This window comes from Cygnus atratus, chromosome 14 (genome assembly GCF_013377495.2).
Source record: "Cygnus atratus isolate AKBS03 ecotype Queensland, Australia chromosome 14, CAtr_DNAZoo_HiC_assembly, whole genome shotgun sequence".
In the NCBI taxonomy this organism is placed as follows: domain Eukaryota; kingdom Metazoa; phylum Chordata; class Aves; order Anseriformes; family Anatidae; genus Cygnus; species Cygnus atratus.
Window position 1 is genome coordinate 2,064,014 of NC_066375.1, and position 18,860 is coordinate 2,082,873.

The following is an 18,860-nucleotide window of genomic DNA, read 5'->3' on the forward strand; positions in this document are numbered from 1 at the left end:
AAACCCAACAACAACCTCTGCCTCAGGGAGCTGCACCTTGGGCTGGTTTGGCTGAAGCATGACGAGGTTACAGCTGAGTCCCCTGCTCCTCTCCCCTTGAGTAAAAATAGGGAATCCTAGAGACTTCCCCGCTCTTCTCTTCCCTCCTCACTTCATGTGACTGCATCCCTGCGCCAGCCCCGCCGCTCAGCACAAAGGGGGGCCCTGTGCTCCCCTGGCTCCTGCTGGTCAAGCGGGACCTGTGGAGGCACAAGGAGGAGGCTATGCCCCGCCACCGCCACTACATCCCAAAATATTTGTCAGTGTGTGTTTGCAAAGGAAGCAGAAGGTTAATGTGGCGCTGCAAGAGACTTCTACAGTCCCACTTCTAAATCCGGTTCTTGCACTGTGGCACAGGAGTTCTTGAGGATGGCCTGAAATGTAGGCCTTGGGATAAGGAATGTTTCCTGCTGTGCTTTGTGTGGGAAACGGAGCAGATGCCCAGGGCTGCTCAGACCAACCCATGGAGTGCTGGCTGCTACAGGGGAGGCAAAGCCTCTGTCATTTGATGGGATATATTTAGTTGCTGTTATTCTCCATCTCTCTATTACTTTTCCATTTGAAGAGTTGCTAGATACCATCAAAAGGAAAGAGGAAATGTGTCTGGATTTCTCTGCCTGCTTGCGGGGGGAAGGCAGCGCACAGCAATTTTTCTCTGCTGCTCTGGACTAATCTAGACATTGATTTGATTTTTGTCTTCACTCTACTATGGATATAACAAATGTATTCAAGTAATGAAAAGAGGAGAAAAGCGTTGAAGACAGATGGTAAGCTGAATTAACTGAATACCCGTGGATGTAGGAAAGCTGACTTGGGAGCAAGCCAGGGACAAAGAAATACCACATCGCACCAGTAAGGATACAACTGCCGTGGTTTTTGCATCACCAAATGCTGCAGAGCACCACTGGGTTTAAACCTTTCCTGTTTATTACATTTCTATGAGGAATTTGAGAGGAATATCAGCATCTTCCTTCCTCCACAGTACACCATTTCAAGCAGTGCCTGCAACAACCTGGCGGCAGGTAAGGGCAAGAGAGAAGCGGCAGGACACAGGCACACACCTCTGCGCTGGCTGCATGGGCACCGAGCACGGCTCTGTTCCCATGGCTTTCTTCTTGGCTTGGCTAGATTAGTCTTCCACGCAGACCCAAACAAAACGATCAGCTCAATCACCTTCTTTTTTTATCATCAAGGAAGAAGAAAGAAGAGCATCTATTAATTCAATTTTTATTTTTAAGTGCTCTACATGCGCTCCTTTGGCGGTGGATCAATACAAGTAATGAGGTTTTCTCATGGCTGCTCTTTATGTCCCTTGTGCTGCTGAGCGAAGCCAAAGCCCTGCAGGCCCCTGGTGCCAGGGTCCGAGCTGTCCCCGCTGCCGTTTGTGCAGGGCTGCAGGCACCGGGCGCATGGGGAGCGATGTGCTCTGTGCTCTGCTGCTGCCCTCGGCCCTCCGGAGAAGGTCCTCGTGTCCAAACTGCTTCGGCCTCTCTCCGCCTCTCCCTCTGAACAAGGGCTGGCAGTGCCTGTGAACCCAGATACTCTCTGACCCTGGGAGTTGGTCAGTTGCAGCGGAGTAAGGTGTGCCAGAGAGCACCTGGCTTTGTACTGTGGCTTAATATGCTCGAATTTTATCTCTCAAATCCACAAAACCCCACCTTAAAAGTGGGATTCCTCACGCTTCTTTCTGAGCTTTCCTGTAGCTTGCTGTGAGCCCAGCCTGGCTCCCAAGGGACTTTTCTTTCCAGATGTGCTGATTCTGAGTCCTTGCAAATCCTTTTTCTGGAGCCTCCGAGGAACTGAGCGTTGTTTCCCTACAGCGTGACACAGGTAGATGTTTTGCTGGGCTCGGATTGATTGCCATCACGTGCTATCAGCGCTTATTGATGACAAGTCGCTCACTGTGTCGAATCCTCTTCTCACCGTAAACATTGTCACAGAGCCTTCAAGGTGACCTGTGGCCGGTGGGGAAGGAGGTGAGGCAAGAGGAAGGAGGAATTTTGGCTTTTGGCTTCTTCCACACTCTCTGTATATAGATAAAATCATTTAACCTCTGGACTAGAGACTGCTCAATGGAAATCTTGGTGGCTGGTGATGAGAAGGGTAAGGCAGGGAGACGAGTGGGGATTTTTAGCCCGGAGAGAACTTCGGAGCCGCGTGGGCAGCCGTGCCCCTGCTCATCCCGCAGGGCCCGGCGCTGGTCATCGAGCTCCGGGGCTGCGGCCACGCTTTGCCCGCCCGTGGGGTTTTACGGGCAGTGATGCTGCTGCAGGGTGTTGCAGGTGCCTTGGGAAATCCGGTCCGTCTCAAAACGCAACCCCTGCTCGGTGGGGGCTGTTAGCCAGCAGGGTGCTTGTCAGTCTTGCCCCCGGTGTGGTGTACCGCTTTCCAAAACGTGGAAAGAAGATAAATCCAACCATCTTGTCCAAGCCCATCTTCCTTTGCACCACAGGAAGCTTCTCAAAGAAACGTATCGTTCAGTGGAAAACACCATCTCATCGGGAAAACCCCAGCGAAGGGAGGAAAAGTTTTTACATCTAGATCTCTGTGGGATGGTGTTGCAAGAATGCAGCTCACATTTCCATTTGCTCAACCGTGTGGCTGCTGTGGTGTAGATACAATCTGAAGACAGGCCACACCACAGGGAAGCAGTTTCCACTTCATTACTGCTAAGTAACACTGCAAAATCAGTGTAAGGTGGGTTGGCCTCGGTGAGGTCAAGGCGACCCCGGGATGTCTGGGTTTCGTTATTTGGCTTTTCTCCCTCGGGCCAGTGGTGTCGTTTGGCACAAGGACCAATGGTCCCTGTCCGGCAGAGCAACTGTTCTAGACACTGTAACTCTGAAATCTAAGCTTCAACCCAGTTTTGTTTGTGACCAGTCCAGATCCTGCCTCGCTGGGTGCCAGAGCAGTGGCTGAGCCGACCCATTTGTTTTCCCTGGTGTTTCCTTCCCAACCTCCTCTCTGAGACCATTTCCCCTGTGGCAGCTCTGTCCCCATCCTGCCTGCTCCAGAGGCTGGGCCCCCTCCTCCAGACAGCTTTACCCTTTGGAAAGGATGGGGTTTGGTGGATGGAAAGCCTCGCAGCCTTTCTTCCCTGGGCTGGGCGAGCCAAGCCACTGTGCTTTTTCCTGGCTGAGAGGAGAAGGGGCTGAAGTGGCCTTTGCTTCCCCTGGGGAGCCGTGGGGGCCGAGTTGCCCCAGGGGAGGATGCGCCAGGGTCTCCCCGTGGCCTCCAGAGCAACAGCCAGCTCCTCTCCCAGGCTGCCGAACCCTTCGGATCGGCTCCACCAGCAGGGTGGGTGTTGCCGCTGCTAAGCGGGGAGTCGAGACCGATGACTGCGGGGGGGTCTTGCAGCCCTAGCAGCGCTCCTGTTTGGAAAATTCAAAAAAAAAAAAAATCAAACCCTTGATGTGGTTGGGGATGGAGGCCCTGCCTGGGATGGAATGGGATGGGACGGGACAGCCACGTCGTGTCGCCTGTGGCTGCTAGGTGGCACCACGCGAGAGCTGCCGTGCATTCACTTGGCTGGCGTGCTGACATTACCGAGCTGATTAATGCCTTTTTTCTTTTTTTTCTCTCCTTTGGAAACATATCTAGGAAGAGAGCAAACCATTATTTTGTTGATTTAAATGACTTAGTCTGAGCTATGTTTGCACTGAAATAACAAATGATATGAATGATCAATGTCTTTTTTTTTTTTTTCAGAATTTTGCATAGACCAGTATTTAGGTATAACAAGTAGAAAGAACATTATTTAGATATCTTTTGAAGATTGTTTTTAATGATGGAGAAAAAAAAGACATATCAGTCCCTCTTGAAATTCTAAATATGTTTTAGCTTGTATGTCCAGTGAAGTTCAGTTTTAGGCAAAACCGTTATTTGTAACTGGAGATGAGCTAATGCAAGGTCGCTTTTATTCTGCAAAATGTTCACATAACTCCTGCTGGCTGCTTGTGAAGGGTTGCCTGCCTTGTACCGGCAGCCTGATGAACGTGAAAGCTTCACGAAGCGACTTCCATTGCGCCCGTTCGGTGCCATTGGAGGGCCCCTCCCCGGCACACCCCATGTCGCTGCCATGGGCGCTGGGGCGGTTTTGTGAAATAATTTCATTTTTGGCCCCGGCCTCTGCTCGGCCGTGGCGGGATGGGGTCAGAGGCCAGTTGGGGACGCGGGGTGAGCCATCCCCAGTGACCTCGGCACTGCGTGGTGCCCTGGCCCTCGTCTGGAGCTGCCTGAATAGGGGGGTTTGTGCACGGCCTCCTCCTGGCTGCCGCTCCCGGCGGCCGCAGAGGCCAAGCAAATCCCTTCAGCTGAGAGGCTGCTGAGGGTGGTGTGATGCTGTGACCTGCCAGCAACAATTCAGGCCTGTGTTTCGCTTGGGAAAAGGCATTTGCATATCCTCTATTCACTTTATTTGGTTAAACACATTTGAAAAGGCAAAAGCTCTCAGCCATTGAGACGGAGGAAGGGGCTGAGGGTGAGGCCCCCCCCTCCACCTTAACTCTTTGAAGCCTTGCTCTGGGCAGAGCAAGGAGGGCAAGAAACAGAAATGTCATAAAGACACCTTAAAACATCCAGAAAGGAGGCTCTGAAGGCTGGAAAGGGGAAAGTGCTGGTGAAGGGGAAGAGCCCGGCAGCAAGGAGGTTGCAGAACTCCCACATGTCTCTGAACTGTATATTCGCCTGTGTGCACCTGTAGAGATTTGGGGAGAGTCTGCCGAAATCGGCACAAACAGAAATGTCTTCAGGATGACTTGAAAATATCTGTGAAAATAGGAGAGTTTGGATAAAAGCAAGTTGCGCTCATATCAGGAACACAAACATAGGGCATTCTCCGGGGTGTGAAAATCAGAAAGCAGAACTGACTAGAAACAAAACCACAGCTAGATTAATTGCTGTTTCAATTAAAGTTTAAATAATCTCCCCAAACTAAATCAACAGCAAAGATCCTGAAATGTAAACCAAGTGTTTTAAAACATTCAAACAGTAAAACCGCCTGCTATTACCACCAAAAGAAAAGCGATCATTTCAGTGAAGTGTTTAACTTTGGGTATCCAGGAACACCTCCAAGCACAGCCCAGCCACAGATTTCTCAAAAGCCTCCCTTGTGGTGATGCCCACGCACCCTTTTCCCTCACCTCCCGGTGCGGTGCTGGGCAGCAGCCCCGTGCACCAGGGCAGGATCCGCGCCGTGCCCACTGTGCTCAGCCGCAAAACGGAGGCTCCACTTCTGGGTGCCTGGAAGATGTTCTTCGGGTGGCAGCAGGGGAGAGCTGCATCAGCAACCAAATCATCATCGTAGATTTATTTTTTTCCCTTGCCACTCATTGGCATCCTTGCAGTGTAAGGAAATTGAGGGCTGGAAGGAGAAGAGTCAGAAGCACTGGTCTGGTAGCCTCATATTAGCACCCCTAATTATTGAATTGATCCTCTGTTCATACAGTGTTTTTCCTTCCTGCTGCTCTTTGTAAGTGGTCAGAAATACATACTGCATAATCAATACAAGCATAACGTCTGACCAGAAGTCATAGGAAGGAAAAAGAGCCTGCAAAATAGCAAAACAAAGTGGCAGTCTCCCAGTTTGACATGACCATCATTATTTTAATCAGCAGCTGTTTTCTGCACTTGCTTCATGGTCAGGGCAACATTTTCCATGGATGGGCCTTAAGGAATCTGCAGTGCTGTTGGCAGGTTTGTGCTCAGGAACCGAAGCTATTGCCCTGGGCAACAGGAACGTCCTGAAAGACCAAGTAGCAGATATTGGGGAGTTATCCTCATCGTCTCAAAGTGCTGTGTGGGATGAAAGGAGCAGCGGCTGCAACTCTGGCTGTGGTTTCCTGGTGTGCAGCCTCAGTTAGCTGCTCGGTCAGTGCTGCATCCTCCTGGCCATAAGCATCGCTTGGTTCAAAACTCAGCCTTAATCTGTATTTCCCATTAACTTGGATAAAGAGTAAAAACGTAGAGAAATTCAATAGGTTTCTCTCTCCGATAATACTTCTCTTTCATGTTGTGTTCAGTCATGAGCACTAAAAGCACTGTGTCTTAATGATATCGCTTTTTTTATTATTTTTTTCTGGACAGGTGGGGTGTCAGCCAAAACACATAACAGTCCTTTGAAGCCTTTCCCTTGATTTTACCGGTAGTTGGATCTCTCTGAGCTTTAGCCTGAGCAGCAATCAGCACAAGAGGTGAAGTCTTATTTCCTTTGTACTTGCAGAGTACAGACACCCCTGCTACTTAACTCACTAAGGTGATGGCCAGCTTTTGGGAGCTGCTACAGGAGCAGAAGCTGCCTGGCTCCTGGTTTGAAGCTCCAAGCACTTTGCAGCTCCAGCTGCCTGGCTGGGGCCGGGAGCTCAGCCCCAGTGCTCATCACCCATCTCAACCGGGCCCCACTAACGTGCCTACAGCAGGCTCTTGGCCTCTGAGCTGCAGCACCATCAGCTCCCACAGCAAACCCCGCGTTTGGGTGAACTGCAAACTTTCCTCAGTGGCCCATCCGAAAAAGGGAAGACAACCGTATTCCCCTAAAACACTCTCCTGATTGCTCTGCTCCATAAATCGCTTGGTGGAAAACAATGGGGCTGCTCACAACCTGAGCTGTTTGACTACAAAATCTTGTCTGGCTGTAGCTCATAAGGAACGACGGGGCAAGGACTGGAGCTGATGAAAATTGCTGAGCTCCCATGAAGGCAGCGATGTGATGCTGATTTACACCAGCAGGCCATTTAGGCTGGCACTGCCAGCCTTGCTCTGGCAATTTGATAAATTAAGCCTGATTGCAGAATAGCCACAGCTGAACCAAACGCCTGATGTTTGACTTGCTTGCCCAAAATCTCATTAAATATCTGTCCCCTTCATTCATGAATGCTTGGAGTTCTTTGAGAACTCTGCAGAGAGGCAGTATTAGTGAATTGTGAAGCTTTTCTTTTGTTATCAGCGTAACAGAGCAGAACCTATTGGGGGCTCAGATGCTGTTTTTTGCTTTGTGCTTAATATGCTGGCCATAGTTATATTCCCCTACTGTTTTATTGATTCATGTGATTCACATTTATTCGACTATGGCTCTGAAATTTTTAATTTAGTGGACTAGGACTGGCAGCACAGACTTTAACATTGTCAGGCACTGTAAAAATTCATTTTGTGATGGGATTTCTCAGAGGAAAAAAAAAAAAGGATGCTGCTTTTCATTTTAAATCAAGCACTCGCAGGAAGGCTTTGTAGTTTTACACCCAAAAACCTTGCCTGGATTCCGCTAGGAGCTGTAAAGCTTTCGGGAGGTCTGACAAATGGACGTGTCCAAACCCCGCAGCCCCCAGCGCCGGGGGGGAGCCTTGCAGCGGGCGAGCTCCGCGCGCCCTCCCGCAGCCGGGCTGAGGATCCCAGCTCCAGACCTCCAGTGCCTCAAGGGTTACAGGCGGGCGCTGCCGCTGCGCTAATACGGACTAAGCTGATATTAGCCAAGCTTAACTTCTTTTGGCAGTTTGCAGATGGGAAGGGGGTGGGACGTCCTGGAGTCAGCAGTTCTTCAACAAGTACGTGTACGGGCGCGCTGTGGCGGCAGCCCCAACCATGAGCTGACTGCCTGGGAAGGGAGCGAAGGACGGCCGGCCTGCTGCCGCTGGTGAGTCTGCTGCTGCTGCTGCTGCTTGGTCGCGACGTGTCGGCTCTACGTGCAGCTGGCTCCGGCCCTGCGAGCACCCCGAGGGGCTGCAAGCAGCACGGGGGAAGCCCCTGCAGCCCCTGCTTGGTTTGGGGTGCGCGGAGCTCTGGGTGCTGAGCAAAACAAAAAATGGGCTGCGGAGAGGGAGCGGGCGCTGCTGCTGCCGCTGCTGGAAGCGGTGGGTTTGGGCTGCGCTGCTCGGGGCTGCTCCGGGGGAGAGCCCGCTGGTGCTGCCGGCAGGATGGGGATGAAGCACAAGTGGCCAAAAGGGTTTGTGGCTTTTGCAGTTTCCTGTTTTCTCAGATGTTCCTAAGAGCCTTAGAGGGGGAAAAAGCTGCAGCCCCAGCTCTGGCTGAATTTCACAGCCCCGTGCGGGCTGGGAGCTGCAGCCGCAGGAGCGGCAGGGGCTTCTCCATCCAGCCCGGGGCTCCAGCCCTGTGCCTCAGAGCACCTCGTGGGTGCAGCGCTGCCCCGGCCACGTGCTGGGGACAAGGTCATTTAACGCGGGGGTGCTGGTTCCTGGGGCTGCCTGGGAGGGCTCAGCTGGAACCATCGGTTTGGGCTTTATTCCCCCAAGCTCCTGGCCCCAGCGTGGGTGTCAGGGCTTGCTTCGAATAGCAGGAGACCAGCAAGCTTGTTTCATTGTGTCTGACACCCTGCGTGTTTCTAGGCTATGTGTGTATTGAGTTGTTAGCACCCTGAGTTCAAGGCAGGCTCTCTGTGTTGCTCGTTGCTGTCTGTGGGTCTGTCCGTGCTGACCTGGCTGTGGGGAAGCTGGCCGGGATCTCCTGGTGCAGGCGGTGATGTGTGTCTGCCAAAGCTTTGTAGGGACCGCGTGTTGAAAGTGTTAAATTTATGCATGATCCGTAACAAAATGCTGAGGCTTCACACTGCCTTCAAGCACACAAACGTGTGTGCCCCATCTGAGAAGCCTGCCAATGTGTGGGGTCATTGGGGTGCTCCCTGGAGGTTAAGCACAGAACGTGCAAACCTTACCTGTGGATGTGAAATACCCCTTGCTGTGTTGCTTTGGTGTGTCCCTGCCATCGATGTCGTGATGGGGACGGGTTGGGGATGTGAGGGGGGTCCTGCCAGGGGCATGGGGATGTTCCTGGAAGGGAGAGGGCCCCCTCTGCTCCTGGAGGATTACAGTGTGGCAGGACGGTTCCACTGCCATGCCTGTGTGCAGCTGCAGGGCATCCTCAAAACCTGCCCAGACCCGGTTATTTGCTGTTTTATGGCGCAGTGAGAGCGCTACCTAACGCAGTGGCAATTTCTACAGAGAATGGCCAGTTTTTACTGACCTCACGTGCAAGAGAGGAACCGATGCAATGTTCCTTTAATGGCACCACGATGTCCTCCTGTGCAGAAACCATGCAGAGATTATTTTGAGAAGCTCTGGCTGGTTGCAGGCACTGTGTGGAGGTGATGCCCGCGGGGGCTGGCGAGGGGCCCAGGCAGGCGGGCAGGATGCAGCAGCTCCGTGCAGCAGGTGAGGCTGTGCCGTGCCGTGCCTGCTCCTCCTGCCTGCCCCAGCCATGGTGGTGCAGAGCCTCCCCGTCTGCCCGTTGCTTGCCTTTGGGTCTTTTGGCAAGTGACTCCCTTAAGCCTTGTTTTCTTGCCCCTTCCTGCACTGCCGGGTTGCCAGAGGAGCTCTGCATGACTTGCAAAGCCACCTCCAGCTGCTGGTTGGTTTGGGATAAAGCTGGCATGGTTCCGCCACTCGTGTTGCACAAGCACGGGGGCAGGATGCAACCCTCCTCTCTTTGGGTGCACTTTGGGGTCTTTGCTCCTTCCCCTCTGCACGCACAGTGCCCTTCAGAAAGCTCTGCGATTTGCAGGGCACTTGGTTGGTAATTAACCTGATCTAATTATAGACGGCTTACTGGGAGGAATACAACTGTATTTATTGTAGTTGAATCATGACACGACTGTTACTTTTTTAAGCTGCTATTTTCAGTGTAGTTTTCCAGCTTCAGGTTCCAGTGACAGGCACGGCGCTGGCTTCGTGGGTGCCCGCTTGGCACAACGCGCGGGGGCTTTTGGTCTGTCCGTGTGTGCGTGCGTGCGTCCGTCCTTACTGCGTTGGCAGGTCGGTCAGTTCGGGAGCTCTTGTAGCTGTAATATTGGCTTAAAGAGCGTCGCTCCTGATAACAAGCGCTGTGCTGGGCTATTGTATGGCAGGTCTCCTGCAGCAGCAGGTGCAGCTCTGCGGCACAGTGGGCACGGGCAGCATCCTACGGGCAGCCCCAAGCCCAGCTCCAGGAGCACGCAGCATGCAGGTGACCGCGCTTCACGGCTGCAGCTCAGCTGAGCCCTTCTGCACGGGCTTCCTACAGAACTTTTAGTATTACAGAAGGAGACACGAAATTAGGAGTCAGTTTCAGTACAGACTGAGCTGACAGCGAGGCTCATGCCTCTCTGAGAAGCGTTGTACGAAACACTTCTGTCCGTCTCCATCCCCTGCAGGACTAACGCTGAGCATGCCATTGTGCTCCCTTCAGCATCACGGAAGGTCTTTTGTTAGAAGCTTGTTTAGGTTTCTACGTCACTTTGGGTGCTGTGCTGCCAGGGCTGCTGTACTTGCCCAAATATAGCGTGGTGGCCATGCAGGGCGCTTATTTTGGGATTCAGAAAATGCTGTCAGCTGGTGCCTGGGGGGCAGGAGGATGTGTCTGTAAGGTGGAAGAGAGCACCCACCTGTGGGGGGGAGCCCCGTGGCACATCCAGCAGGTTTGGATCCCCCAGCCCCTGTGCAAGCACAGCACACACCAGGAGAGCAGCTGGAGCCAGCTCCTGCCTCCTGGCCTCCCTTCACCCCTCGTGTCACTGCTGCCAGCCTCGCACACGCCGATCGCGAGGGTCCGGCCACGGGGAGCGGAGTCTGCAGGAGCACAGAAGTGATGCCCATGGGTTAGGGTTGGAAATGTGGGTGCAGCTGAGGCTGAGGTAAACAGCACTGCTGCAAATTACAGCCTCCACTGAGCAATTAAAGGTGTGCTCTTCATTAAAAACAAAGAAACCAGAGCACCGAGGTAGGAATTAGCAAGGTCTGGAGCTGAACGTCCCCAGGGCAGCCGCGTGATGGGTGCTGGAGCTGGAGCCCCTGCGCCTGTGCAGTGCCCTGCGCCGTGCTGGGAAACAATTCGGCTTACTGAGGTCCTTAGCTGGAACGTGGCCTCTAAAGGCAGCGCTAAGGTTTGCTTAAATCCAGTCGATGTTTGCAGGCGAATAGCAGAACTTCTCCTGGCAGTGAGCCGTCGGGCTGTGTGCAGAGAGCCACCTCCGTCTTCCCTGCTCTGCAGAGCTGCCTGCCGCGGGTGCAGAAGGCTTTTCCCTCCCTATTCAGTGCTTCTCTTTGTGCTCTGCCCCAGATAACTATTTTTATGCAATTATTTAAGCTGTTTGTTCTCTGCCTGCCACGTGGCATCCAAGCACCATATAGCATACAGGACAATCAAGCATCAATGCCACTCAAAAATAAAAAGCAAAACAAGTCTCCTTCACAAGAAATAGGATTTACAAACAACCGGGGTGCTCAGGGAGGGTTTGCGGACTCTCTGGAAGCGGCTTCCAGGACTGAAGGCCAGCCCTGGCAGGAGCAGCACGCGGTGCGGTGCCGGGACAGGAGACAGCCCCGCACCAAACAGGGGCTGCAGGCAGGGCATGGCAGCGCGAGCCCCAGCAAACCCCCACGGGACCCGTTGGCACCGCCAGCTCTTCCAGGTGCCCCGGCTCCTGGCACCTCCACGGTGCTGAGAGGGAGCAGGTGGGTTATGGGGTGCAATTTCACCCAGTGAAATTATGGATGAGGATTTCTGGTGGTTGCCCCGAGCGCAGGCAGGAGACCAAGGAGCCAGAAACACACCCAGCTTTTGGGTTTGTGTTTGTCCTGGCCGGGCTGGGGGGGAGCCGCCTGAGCCCGCGTGGGGTGAGCGCGCAGCCGCCGCGCTGGCACAAGAGGGTCAGGACATTGTGATGGGGACAGAAATAGGCCAGGCACCGCTGAGCTTTGTCCCCTGAAAGCCCAGGCTGGGGCTCTCGGCCTGGCCGGCAGAGCCCTGTGGCTGCAGCACGTCGCCTCGCGACGAGGCGGAGGGCACTTCAGCAGGGAGGTGAGCTGCTTCCTCGCCGTGCCTTCGGGCCTGGTGGGCTTGAGAGACAAGAGCTCTGAGCCGATGAGCTTTCCCCTTCTGGTGGGAATCTTGAAATATTCGCAGGGCTTCCTAGCGCTTCCCCGTCAGAGCGGTGGCGGATTGGGACCAGCATCGCAGCCTCAGCCTTCCTGTACGCGTCAGTCGCGGTGGCTCCAGAGCACCGCTGCGCCGAGCCGCTCGCGGTGCCAGACGTATTTTTAGGCCGGTTCCCATCTGTGAGCTGTTCCTGAGCGCAGCGGGGAGGTGAGCAGTGGAGGATGAAGCTTTCTGGGGTGGGTTTGGCGTTGATGGCAAATAGGTGGCACGGACACAGAGGGATGAGGCCGCGGGGCGCTGCTGGCTGGCGGTGGGCTTTGCTCTCTGCAACATTACGGGCGTGTAAAGTAAAATCTCCACACAGCCTCTGAATTATTCATTGAGTAATTTCTCTTGGCAAGTGACTGGTATGCTGTAGATATTTCAGATACTTTAAATACTTCTGTTTATGCTGTGATTATTGTGCTCCTTCTGTAAAAATGGCCTGTCAGGACATTGAGCCCCTTGTTAGCATTTTTCCCTTTTTAGCGGATGGTTGCAAGGACCTTGTGTCTTGCAAATGCGTTTCAATGCAAATGCATTTCTCAGCAGGGCCGGGAGCGGGAGGCCAGTGCTGCTCCTGCGGGTTGCCTGGAGATTTGTGTCCTTTGTCTGCGCCTGTCCTTTGGCGCTGGGTGCGAGGAGGCTGGTGGCACGGCGGGACTGGGCGCTGCCACCGGCGATGTCCCCAGCAGTGCGGTGCTGTGCGGGGTGCTGCGGAGGAGCTGTGCTGCTCGTGCACCAGATCCTTGGTGAGGAGGAGTTTGCTCAGGAACACAGTGCAGGAGCGTGAGACATCTCTGCAGGAGCACCAGCAGCACTAGTGTGAAGCATCACTCCCCCAAAGTGATATATGTGATACACGTGTGTATGTGCGTATATATACATACAAACGCATCCATATGTGCATTAGAAAGTCCTTTGGAAGCCCTGTGTTGGAAGCAGGCTTTCTGCACGCAGCGTGTTCCTGCCCACCCCTAGGAACCCCTAGGAACTAGCCCCTTACACCACCAGCCCGGACTCACGCCCGGCCCCGTGCTGCCCCGTTCCCCTTCGTCCGTCCGCGTCCTCTCCCCACAGTAACCAAAGGTCACACGAAAGCATCGCCGGCTCCCTCGCCGTGAACTTTATTTGCCTTATTCCTCTCAGCAGATCAAAGAGGCTTGGCCTGGATGTGACGCCCCCTTTCCGAGGCAGATAACCGCTGTGCTGGCTGGGGGGTGGCCCCGTGGCTCCCCCAGCCCCGCTCCATCCATCTGGCCCGGGGTGCAGCGAGTCCCCGCCAGCTCTGCGGCAAGAAAGCAATTGGGGCTGAAGAGGCTTGCGTACCATCGAAACGTCAGTCTTTAATAGTCCTGCTGGCAGGAGGCCAGCCGAGCAGATTGGACGTGTCTGATTCCCAAAGGGAGGGGAGAGGGACGTTTTTCATTTAGTAAAAATAAGACTTGCATCTTGCTTCTCTTTCATTTCTTGCTGTCTGGGTGCTGCTCCAGTGTCCCTGGAGAGATGCTGCACCTCACCAGCGCTGCATCCCTCTCCTCCCTTGTTCGCTAACAATGGAAATAGGTGTCCAAAGCAAATCCATACTCTGCATCAGTTGCCTCTTGCTCCCTATGCTGAGGCCCAGTGTAATAGTCTCCCCCCAAATTGATTTTTTTCGATTTTGAATCTTGACTCACTGAGCTGTAACGCAACCATGAGGGCTGGTACTTTTGCTTTGATTCTGGAAAGAAGAAATATATCTTTGTGGTTTGACCCTGCAAAGAATTAGGTGTAGTCTAAGTAAAACATGGTAATTGTGTTTTATGTACCTGGGAGTCAACAGTTTTGCTCACAGTTGGAAAAATCAAGCACGTGCAAGAGCTTGTTTTGATCTGGTTTTGGTGGGTTGGGGGCATTTTTTTTAACAGAAAGCACAATTTTGATGATAATGTAGAGTCCCAGAGATCAAAGCAATGATACATCACGAGGAAGCCATGAGGAGCTGGCTTCAGTGTGATCCGTCTGAAGGCGAGGGAGAAGCCTTGTAGTGGAACATGTCACTGCACAGGAGCACAAGCAGGTAACATCTAAGGAAGCTTTAGGTAGTATTAACCTTGCACTGGCTGATAATCCCACTCAGCTTCTGCTGCGTGCCTCCTTGTTCAGAGCTTTTGCCACTGACCCTGTTTTGGGATCAGAAATCTCAGTCTGGGGCCCGTGGAGCCAGAACGAGGGACAAGGCAGCTTTCAGAGCACAGAAATCTTGTGCTGCTCCACTGGAGGGAGGTTCCTCTACGTCTGCCTCCTGGGACTGGGACAGCTGAGATCCTGGAGACTCCGAGTCCTTGGGGAAAGAGGGCAGCTGCTGGTGCCACAGCCCCGGGGAGGGAGCAGCTGAGCCGCAGCCAGCCCTGTGCAGCCGCGTGCAAATGGCCTTTTATTTGTGCTCGGATAGAGGGAGAGCCATAGAAGCTTTGTCTGGTTTCCAGCATAAAACAGGTCATCCCGCCCCATTCCCACTTGCTGGGGATGCGTGGTGGGCTGGCAGGTGAGGGCATCTTGTGAGGAGTTCTCCTTCCCAAGCAGGCAGCGGGGTGATGGCACGGCCTGTACGGGTGCGGGTGCGTGGGGTGAGCAAAGCTTCCCCGTGTACGCGCTGTGCACGCCGCGGGAGGCTGAGCCTGTTCCCACGCGGGTTCGTGCCGCTAAATCTCCAGTTACAGAATCACTTCCAGCAGGAACGGATCAAAACCGAATCGCACAATAGTGCCGTTTGTATCTTGCATGCCAGAAAAATATTTCGGAATCGCCGCTGTGGTGCCTGCCGCTCACAAAGCTGGCTGGCAGTTCAGAGCACAGCGCCTCTTCTAGCTGGCCAGAGACTCGCTGCAGGAGCCCTTTTCACCCCGATCCACGCGCTGCTCTGGAGGTGTCAGGCACGCCGTGCAGTCTGGCCAGTCCCAATCAGGCACAGCTCTTTACTCCTAGCAAGTAACCTGTGTTTTTCCCATTTCAAAAGCTTTTTTTTTTTTTTTTCCTCATGTTTGTGCCTCTTTTCTCTGCCATGGGGCTACTCCACAAGCCCAGTGGTGATGTGGTATGGAGCAAACGCCCATGTTGGTGCTTCTGTGTGCCACTTTGAAGCTCCCAGGGCTGCTTTCCATAGCTCCCCGGTGGGTGAGAGGTGCCAGCACACAGCCCAAGCAGCCAGGGCTCATTGCAGGGCAGGGGATTCACCGCAGGTGACAGAAATGGGGCAAAACTGCCAGAGAAGGGGTGCGGAGAGCATCCTGCTGTGGAGACCAGGGTGACAGCAGAGGCTGTTTGCGGTGCGCTCGGGTGTGTGATGCTACCTTGCTGGTGGGAAACCAGACCCAGGGTCCGTGCTGATTTTTTCATTAATATTTTTTTACTGCTATTTTTAATTACGTGATTTATAGGAGAAATACAAGCGAGGGAGGCACAACCTGCCCTGGCAGCAGGGTGCCCCAGCAGCGCGGCTCCTCTCAGACATGCCTGGGCCCCTCTCCTGGCCCCTGTCCTGAGGCAGGTTCACTGCCCCGAGCCCATCAAGTATGGGCTCATCGTGAGGCACCTGGGGATGGAAAATCAAGATTAACTATTGCAAAAGCCAAGCTGGGTGAGCTTTGTAGTGCCAAAATCAGCTGTGTTTGGAAACTGGGGTCAGTGCATGAAGCTACAGGTCTCAGGCTGGATGGGAGGAACCAGAGTTACTGGGGTCTCCCCTGGACAGGGTAAGCTTTCTCCTAGGAGCAGGGTCCTGCCTTCAGTTTCTGTATTTAGTCTTCATTGAACTTAGATTATTAAATGAAAATAGGAGAATACAAGCAGATGACTTTGTGGCCCTACTTGCCACACTAACATCTCTATTTAGCTCTCCCAGGGATCCTAGCACTCTTGCTGCTGCGTTATAAAGAAAACAAAGTGAATATCTGCATTCACGCGTATTTTCTGATGTTAATTCCTGTTAGTGGCATCTCCATCACTGTGGCGTCCTCTGAGATGCCCTGCAGCGAACTTAGTGAGTCCCTAACAAGATGGACTTACCCATTTTTTTAGCTAGAAACGTTCTACAAAACCTTGCAGACATTGTGGCCGCAGGAATTCCTGTGCTCCCAGGGAAAATGGGCCAGCAGCATCCTTCGGCAGGGAGAAACAAGCTTCTGTCTCGCAGTCAAATTTATTTATTAAATCTAGCCGATATGGTTATGAATGAGGAACTCTGGCACGTGTGTGATTTGCTGTGCAACAAAAACTTGGGGTCAGCAGGAAATAACGGCCCAAGTAGGAACTGAGCAGAAGACAGCAGGGTCTGGCACAAGCGGGCAGAAAAAATAAATGCACCACGAGCGTTTGGCTGAGGTAAATGTGCTGATTTTCCCCCGTAGCTCCTGGCAGTGGGTGGAAGGAGTGCAGCTGAGGTGCTGTCCCTGTGGGCCACGAGCAGCTTTGGCTGCTGCAGCACGATTTATGGCACCGCGGGGCAGGTGCTGCCAGCAGCGCCCTGCTTGTGGCACATGTGGGGCTGCGCTGTCCCTACCACTGCCTCTAAGGGAGAGATAACAGGATCACAGGATGGGATGGGTTGGCAGGAACCTTAAAGAGCACCTAATTCCTTCCCCAGCCCAGGCTGCCCAAGCCCCATCCAGCCTGGCTGTTGGCACTGCCAGGAACGGGGCAGCCACAGCTTCTCTGGGTGGCCTGTTCAGTGTCTCGTCACCCTCATACTGAATATTTTTTTTCCTTACATTTAATCCAAGTCTCCCCTCATTTAGTTTAAAGCCCTTTTATGTTCTGTGTAAACCCAGACTGCGCTGTGCCCTTCTCTTTGCTCAAGCCGAATACCTCCCGGTAATCATAAGTGATTCTTATTTCTGTATTAAAGCATCCTGTCTTTTCCAGAGTTGAAAAGCACGTTTCTGATGTCTTTAGATATCTTTTTTTCCCAAATCCAGGTACTGATGTAAATCTCCCCCTAACATATGTCAGAGGGATGCGAAGTTGGTGCGGGAAGGTGTGATCACACATCCTCCATTACCCGTATTATAACAGAAATACTTGTGTTCTGGTGTGCTACCAGATCTGGCTGCCAACACTTGTTCTTTTTACTACAACCCTGGCTCGCACGATGCTCTTGCCGGTGCTGTGAGTTCCCAGTGTCCGTCGGTGCCCTGTACTGGGATGGATGTGCAGGAGGGCCTGGCCCTGGTGCACCCCATCGCCCCTGTGCTGCCACTGCTTCCCCATTCCCCGGAGCTTTCCACCTTCAGCTTGGCTGCACAGGTGCTTGCAAATCACTGCTCCCAGGCTGGTGCAGATGGAGTCTTCTCAAGATTTCGGTGTAACCAGCAACCGTGGCAAATTGGGTGGCTAACTTTGGTGGGAGAGATTGTGTTTCTGGGAGCAGGCGGTTTTAAGTGGGACTGGCTGAAATGCTTTTGCACAAATGGCTGATTCATTAGTAAATGAAGAGCTCCCTCACTTTTTGTAGCCTGCTAGTGATGATGTGTTTTGCAAGCTGCTTTTCATAACCTGGTGTGGAGAAGTACCGTGAAGGGAGAGACTGGTGCTCCACCTCGGTTCATCCTGCAGTTGTTGCAGCCAGGTTGATTTGTGCCAGATGAGCAGATTTCTGGAGAGATGCTCAAAGCTCGGGAGAAAATTACACCCTGGGTGGGCACTGCCCAGAAACATCACTGAGATGCTGCTTTATTTGCTGTGATCATCCCAATCGGTCCTGGAGGGGCTGTGGGGGGGGGAGCTGGGCCAGCTGCAGGATCTGGCCTGTGGGGAGGACTGGGCCAGAGCCCACAGAAGGGAGAGATGCTGCTCCCACCTTTAGCCCAATTGGCAAGGTTAGCTGTTCTCTGTGTCTTTTTGCTCTACAAAATTGAAAACTTCCCCCACAACCCGGTGCAGGGGGGCCCATTTGCGGGCTGGCACAAGGCAGCCTCCGGAGCTCACTCTGCATGAATACGGGGAAGGGCTGCGAGCGGGTAGTCCTGACCTTCAGCATGTCCCAGACACTGTTCCCAGGAGGAAAAAAGCCGGTTTGTGTTAACGTCAGTGGTGCTTTTGTGCGGGGGGCCCCAGGCCCCGTGGGGGGGAAGCCCCTCCATTCATCACTCGGTGCCTCTGCGAGCTGGAGCGAGACCAGAGGGAGAGGGGAAGGGGCTGCCCGGGTTCCCGTGGCAGAAAAGCTTTTTCTTTAAGATCTTGACTGCTGGTAAAGTCATAAATAGCGCTGTGGGGCTTAACAGGAAACCTTAACTGTTCGGATCCCCCCCCCCCCCCGCAGCATCTGCTTGGCTTGTCTCTCGCAGGGCTGGCAGTTGCTACAGGCTCCCTGGCAGGGAGCTGATACAGGGCTGTTACTGCACATACAAGTTATTTAAAATGCCTCGTGTTTACCCAGCACCCCACCACCAGTCCCTGGAGCACGGCTTCGCCTGGCCGAGCCTCCCTCCTTGTACCCGCAGCAAAGCCACATGGGCAGGTATGAAGGGAGCAAGCAGGGGACAGCAAAGTACTGCCGTCCTGTGCCCCAAAACTTGTCCCCTCGCCTGCCTGCCACCAGCCGAGGTGTGATCCTCTCCCATGCCAGGGCTGTGCCTGAGGAGGGGCCCTGGCATGGGCCCCCCAGTCCCTGTGGAGCAGCCGGGGCGGTGCAGGGTGGAACCCGGCGGTGCCTGCGCCCAGCCTGATACCCGGTGCTCCCTTATCCCCAGCCGGCACTCCCGGGTGGTTTTTTTCCAGGAAACTTTGAAGCGATGCTGTGAAACTCTCTTTGGCTCGAATCACCTATAATTTAGCCTGACATAAACCATAAGGAGCTCGAAGCTGAGAATGCGAAGCTGGCATAAACAAAGAAAGCGGTGTTTGGGAGCGTGTCTGCACAGCGTTTTGTGCTCTGAGGCGTG